This window comes from Haemaphysalis longicornis, unplaced genomic scaffold (assembly GCF_048455015.1).
Source record: "Haemaphysalis longicornis isolate Haplotype H1 unplaced genomic scaffold, Haemaphysalis longicornis Haplotype H1 scaffold_12, whole genome shotgun sequence".
Taxonomy (NCBI): domain Eukaryota; kingdom Metazoa; phylum Arthropoda; class Arachnida; order Ixodida; family Ixodidae; genus Haemaphysalis; species Haemaphysalis longicornis.
The window spans coordinates 117,532,245-117,538,719 of record NW_027526225.1 but is presented as its reverse complement, the minus strand read 5'-3'; positions in this window follow the sequence as shown (position 1 = coordinate 117,538,719).

Here is a 6,475-nt window from a genome sequence, read left to right as displayed (position 1 = left end):
CCCCAGCGAAGAGTCTCCTTGACTTGCTGAAAGGGAGCCCCGTGACCCCTGAGATAGAGCATGCAGGACTCTGCAGCACTATCACCGAGACTCAAAATCTGCAAAGAAAAAGTACAGTCGACTATTTTACGACTCGAGCAAGCAGAATCCCTTCAGAGTCTAAAGGGTAAAAAAATACCATACATATACTACTATGACCCTATAAGGTAAGTCATGCATACATGCAATAAACATCAATGCAAAGTACCAAAAGAACTCTTTTATTGAAGTAAATCCTACAACCGTTTTAAATTATGTATTGGCTCAATGACTATAAAAAATGTAAGTAATAAAAATCAGGAGTTTTTGTCTCGGACAACATACATACGACTAGAAGAAACGTGAGAAATGCAAGATTCAAAATTATCACCTTAGCCAAGATTTCTGTCTCAAATAACAAAAACTTGTAACATTCAACGAGACAAGCAACATTTCAGCTCACATATACGAAACACAAACCTACAACAGTGGTCAGCCATCAGCTGCTGGCTCACCAACTTAAAGAAATGATAAGTGAATATGAAAACACAAATTTTCTTAAAACCACATTTAAACAAATATTTAAAAATGTCACATTAGACATCTGAAGTTAGAAAACTCTACACAACACGACTCACAAATAAAAAATAGGACAATAAAATACACAAAACAGAGTTCGGGAGAGTATTATTGCTTTATAAAATTGTAACCGTGAACACATTCGTGTTTAGTGCATACAGCTCGGTTTGGCTTAATGAAATGGCCACTTTGACAACTCGTACCCAATGCAAATGAACATTTAAAAAAGGGTGTTATAAAATTATTAATTGATAATTGTTCTAATTTTCCTGAGAAAATTTCTTTGTTCACTTTAGAACTTTACAGAAATTTACTCGGAGGCTACATTGACAGTTGTGATCTTGCAACACCCACCACTTGATGTGCTGGCATTGGAAAACGTATTTACGCCCTGGCTGCCCCTGCGCGAGCTTTCAATGTAGTGATTAGCTTTGCCTTCGTCACTACGGTGCTCGTGCATATGCTGTTTCGCACCATCACCAGGTCTTCCAAAAAGGTAAGGGTCTGCTTTGCAGACTTCACGCATTGGAGGTTGTACGCCCAGTACATTGCAAATAAAAGAGCAATTCCTGACGTAAAGTCCAAAACGTAGATGGAGACATGCTCGCAGACCACCTTAGTCAGGTCCGAGTGGGCTGCTCCCCGTGTACTGTAGCGTCGGTTACAAATATGCAGCATCTGGGTCCTGTAAAAAAAGACAAATAATGCTGAAATTTAGTTCCTGTAAAAAAGTACTTTATGTGGACCGACATCAATATGTATAAATTATTACTGCGATTGTCTTTACTGTGCCACGTGGACTGAGCAAGAAAATACCTGCGATAATAGGTTACAGGGAAAGCTCGGTTATAGTACATCCCCCGGTTATGCGAAGACCCGCTTCCTATGATTAATCTTTGTGGTCGCAGCAACCTGCCCATAGAACCTACGCATTAAATACACCAGTTGTATAACGCACAAGTACACGCGGGTAGCTTCATGTGATGCATGACTCGCAACCTGAAACACCCATTGCGGTTAAAAACCTGCATAGTTCTTACCTTTCAAGCTGCTTTTCTTGCCACATTTTCCTTTAACATTGCGCTATCTCCCCGCTTGTATGTCTGTGGCACCACTCTTTTTCTACTCGTTTCTTTCCTACCCCAGTCTGCTCACGGAATTATCTCAAGCAATCGTGACTGCAGCCGCTCGCGCCTGCTTTTCTGTTAGTTCACAATCGGTGAAGGGTGCACAAAACGCACAAGGTCCATTTTTTTATTTTTTCTCGCTGAGCACAACAAATAAATGCTACAAATGCCACTCACGCTTGGTGATAAGATCAAAATAGCCAAAGAGACCGAAAAAACGCTGAGCTACCGCCGACCCTTCCATCTACATTCGTTGCTTCTTTGTTCCCTAATAACAGCCGTGCAGTTCCCTTCAGCAAATGTCCTGCTTCAGAAAATGCCCTGCTTCACCCATTGCATTTGCATTCTTCTCGCACTTTCGCTTGTGGGGATCCTGGCGCCCGGACCATTGCGCGATCTCTAGGTTTGGGCCATTGCGCGGCGCTTTTCCCCTCTCTCCCTGAAATACCGGCTCGTCTCGGCGCCACTGCGTACAGCCGAGACGCTCGTCTTCTCAAACTCCTGCCTAAGGTGAAGGCTGCAGCGGCCGTTGCGGCGATAAAACACTGTCACGCAGCGAGCGCTCCGCCCTGGTGGGGGAGCTAACCTCACCTCATTGGCCCGTTTGAACGATTCCCGAACCTCGCTCTCGCCGGGACGCGAACGCGCGCCCTGCGCGGGGGTCCATTCGGGGAGACGCTTCTTGGACGCCGAAGGCGTTGGCCGAAGGTATGTGACGCTTTCTTTACCAGCCGGCTGCAACTCTGTTGCGCCGGCGAAAGCCCACCAGCCCTTCCGGCTGCGGCCCGTGCCTAAGGCTGCTCCTGTTGCCCCTACGCTTGCATATAGTAAGGCCGTACCTACCACTCGACGATCACGCCGTGCGGTACGCGCCTATGAGCGAATGGGCCCCGTCTTCCTCGCTGCTGCGAGCCGATCTGGCCAGCACGGCGATGCGCCCGCGCACAACGGTTGCGCCGCGCCCGGGATTTTGCCCTGACCGAAGAGCCCACTGGCTCTGCGCCGACGAAACGCGCGCACTTGCGCGTGGCGCCCCATCGCCCCTATCACCTAAAGGGAAGTGCGTACCTGTACTGTAAATTATGTAACTGGAATTTTGGTGTAAATTAAACGTCTTCCCCCCGTACCCTGGGCGCCCCCTTTGTCGCCCCCTTCTCCACCTGCCCAACAGAGGCGGTGTTAAGTTGGCGCGACGGCGTTTCAGGATCGTGAGCGTGCTCAACTAGCTCGAACCCACGGTCGTTCCTCGCAGTGTGCATGAATGCCTGCCTTGTGCAATGCTAGGGTTATGCATATTGTGAGGTAGAGAGACCACCACACGCTATGCTCAGCTTTATCACATGCACTCTAAGAAATCGGGGGAGTAGTTGAAGCGTCCAACAGTCATTGTACTCCTGCAAGCGTTGGCGCGCTCCCCTCGAAAGCTGCAGGGAGTTGGATGCAATGTTCGCTCCCATGAGGAGGAAGAGCAAAACTGACAGCGTACTCTTCTCGTGCGCGGCGGAGTGCAGCCCCAGTTCCGCTCCCGCACCAGTCAATTAAGAGTAAAGCTGCACATCGTCTCCTCTCTCCAGTACGAAGAGTAAAATTGCAATTTCATTCTTGTCCAGTGCGGGAGTAAGCATGGAGATGCACTCCTACCATTTACGCACACCAACTCCTCAGCGATGTTTTATTTGCATACGTATATATTATATAAAGCAGTTGAGTAAAAAAGGGCCCATCTCCCCGCGAGGGGGACTCGAGTAAATGCGTCGCATAGGGGGTGGGTGTTTTGCGTTAACGTTTAGTGTTTGGGGAGTTGGTGGTAGTGAATGCGTTGTATCAGCAGCTTCTTGACGTAGTTTGAATTAGTCAATGATATAAGGCGCGTTCATAGCCTTTCATTCTGTGTCGGTTTTGTGGCGCAGTGGGAAGAGCACCATGTACCTCGCGTTCCGCCCACAGGTAGTGAATGCGTTGTATCAGCAGCTTCTTGACGTAGTTTGAATGAGTCAAGGATATAAGGCGCGTTCGTAGCCTTCCATTCTGTGTCGGCTTTGTGGCGCAGTGGGTAGAGCACCATGTACCTTGCGTTCCGCCCGCAGGGTCGTGGGATCGAAACCAGGCGCCGGGAAGTATTATTTTTTTATATAGTGTAGGGGGAGGGGTGCGGACCTGTTGTTGAGAGCGAGGAGGGTAGCGTGATGCGGGAGAGGAGGAGTGGGGGAGAGGGCGCGCCTGCGCGCTGAGCTGTTGCAGACGCACGGCGGACGCTACATGTGAGTTAAAGGGACACTGAAGTGAATTTGTCAAGCTCCCGTTTTTGCTTGCACTGCGTAGACTGGCCAAAATTAGCACACTTTTCATCGTTTATCCGGTTGACAAATCGGTAATTATTTTACAAAGCGCGAAAGAAGAAAAACTACCATGCGCGGTTTGCGGCGGCCGCACCAACTAAAGCTGTGACGTTGGGAGGAGCGGGCACCGTGGTTGGACGACGCCCAAGGTGAGCAACCAAACAAGTTTCGGTTTCGGTTTCGGTTCTGTAAAACACAACCGGTGGCGTTGTTGGATGGGCATTCTCAATAACTCAGTAATCATCGTACCGCGCTTCTGCCATGTTGTCAGCTGTAAAAATGCATAAAGATAAGCCTCCCAGGACGGCTTGGAATCGTAGCATTCACTAGCCGAGGCCTACGCAGTGCATGGACGCCCTCCGCGTACCCGCAAACGCCCAAATGTCATGCGCTTTTCCCCCATATTTGGAGCTTGCCTCACTCATGCCTGTACCGTAAAAAGCGTGTTCGCACCAGGCCAAGGGTCTGTTGGTTCTGGCCTGTGCCCATTGCCCGCAAGCAGTCGGTGCTTATGGCAACAGCACGGCAAGGAGAACTCGCTAGCGCGCCAGTGCCAGCCTGCGCGCGTTCTGTGAACTAGTGGCAACAGCACGCCAACGAGAACTCGCTAGCGCGCCAGTGCCAGCCTGCGCGCGTTCTGTGAATTAGTTCGTGGAGCCATGAACGTTGCGGCCCCAAAAAAGGTGAACTCAATGTAGAAAACATCGGCAGAAAACGAAAAAGTTAACTTACAAAAAAAAAAAAGCACGTACCCGCGGGGACTCGAACTCGTGACTTGCAAAACACTTGCTGCGACATACCTAGGGCCCCAGACTTTTTTTTTCTTTATTGCCGTTTTTGACAGGATGACAAAACAAAGAAACACGTAACTGATAATCTGTACACTCAATACTCAATACGAACACTAGAACTGCAGCCCTTCTTGGGCAAGCGTGGTGATTTCAATATTCTTTCATTACCAACAATGCTTCAATTGTAGGTAGACACTCGGGTTTAGAGGGCTGAAGTTTCAGTATCTGCACAAAAGAACCTATTGAATCTTTGAAGTAGTGTCTGATGAGCCTGGCATCTGGGTCGGAGTAGCGTACCGCCATTCTGTTTCTCCAGATGCTATGTAGTCCATACAGCATAATTGTGTCAAGCGGCACACCGTCTTCATTTTCAACGTTCAAAAACCTAATACCGTAAGCATCGACAGGCAAATCTTTTTTGAGTGTTCGCTGTAGGATGTCCCAAAAGAACACCGCTCCCCAACTGTCCAAGAACACGTGCTCAATTGTTTCTGGCTTTCGACACAGAAAACAGTGCACACCCCATGGCACAAACCATCCCTTTTCCTCCATCCAGGTCTTTACTTCCAGTGTTCCAGTATGGAGTTTAAAAAAGAAAGATTTCACTCCACCTGGGACCGTCATTCTTTTCACTCGCTGAAGTACATCTCTCTCAGGTTTTAGATTACACTTGCTGCGGTATATTGGCACTGGCAATACACTCTCGACGATATCTTTGTACAGTTTCTTCCGACTCACCCCGCTTAAGTACTCTAAAGAAAAACGCACAGAAAGAAAACGGTATGACCACACCACCTCCTTAAAAAATCCACGTACAGTTCCCCTCATGTACTCAGAGCTCACAACAAATTCAGGCAAAAGCCTTCCAAGTCGCAGCTGACAAACCGTCCTAAGAAACGCGTCTTCAACATCACGAAGAAACAGAAATCTATTGACCACTTGCCTTAAAAATAAGTGCGATAAACCAAGTCCGCCTTCACGCACTTTCCGAAAGAGGTTCGTTCTGTTCGTTCTTTCCCATGATGAATTCCAGATAAACACGGCGAACACACGATGAAAATTTCTGAATATTAGCCCTTGAACAATGCAAAACTTGCATTACATACCACAGCTTGCTTGTAAAAAACAAATTGCAAACTGTAGCTCTCGAAAACATTGATAAACCCCACCCTTTCCACTTCTCTGTCTTTTCTCGAAGTTCCTTGAGTTGCTTGGTCCAGTAAGGGTCACTGTCTTGATAACTGTCTAGTGGCACCCCCAGCTTAACAGGACTCGTGACCCACTGGATGTTGGCGAAAACGCTTGGCGTGGACTGCCATTCGCCATGCCAAAAGCCTAAGCATTTAGACCAGTTTACTGCACTTCCGCTAGCTAAGCAAAAGTGTTTCACGGTTTGTACTACCTCGAGAATGCTTTCTTTAGTAGTGCAGAATACCGCGATGTCATCCGCGTACGCTAGTAGTCGAACTTCCGTCATTTGCAACCGAAAACCTTGAATGTTACTGCTTTTAATGACACTTAAGCAAAACGTCCCAATATATATGCATAAAAGGAGTGGGGATATCGGGCATCCTTGCCTCACCGATCGCTGCACCTGAACTCTTTTTCCGACTGCCTATTT